The sequence below is a fragment of the Chiloscyllium plagiosum genome, chromosome 12 (assembly GCF_004010195.1).
Source record: "Chiloscyllium plagiosum isolate BGI_BamShark_2017 chromosome 12, ASM401019v2, whole genome shotgun sequence".
Lineage (NCBI taxonomy): Eukaryota > Metazoa > Chordata > Chondrichthyes > Orectolobiformes > Hemiscylliidae > Chiloscyllium > Chiloscyllium plagiosum.
This window is the reverse complement of record NC_057721.1, coordinates 16,886,825-16,887,308: the sequence shown is the minus strand read 5'-3', so window position 1 is coordinate 16,887,308 and position 484 is coordinate 16,886,825.

The following is a 484-nucleotide window of genomic DNA, read 5'->3' as shown; positions in this document are numbered from 1 at the left end:
GATGCTGCTTGAACTGCTGTGCTCTTCCAGCACCACTAATCCAGTATCTTCTTTTCCACCTTTCCACTCCACCCTCCTTCCTGACCTATCACCTTCATCCCCTCCCCCACTCACCTATTGTACTCTATGCTACTTTCTCCCCACCCCCACCCTCCTCTCATTTACCTCTCCACCCTTCAGGCTCTCTGCCTGTATTCCTGAGGAAGGGCTTTTGCCCAAAATGTCAATTTTCCTGCTCCTCGGATGCTGCCTGAACTGCTGTGCTTTTCTAGCACCACTAATCCAGAATCTGGATTCCAGCATCTGCAGTCATTGTTTTTACCTGGTGTCATATCTAGGCAAGAATTAACACCAGGTTTGACAAATAGTGTTACAATATGCTTACAGTTTAATAGAGATATAACATCAGCAATATTTTCATGGAAGTCATTGTGGAGTACTCATCCTGGCTCCATCGAGAACACCTTCAATCTCATGATCTTTG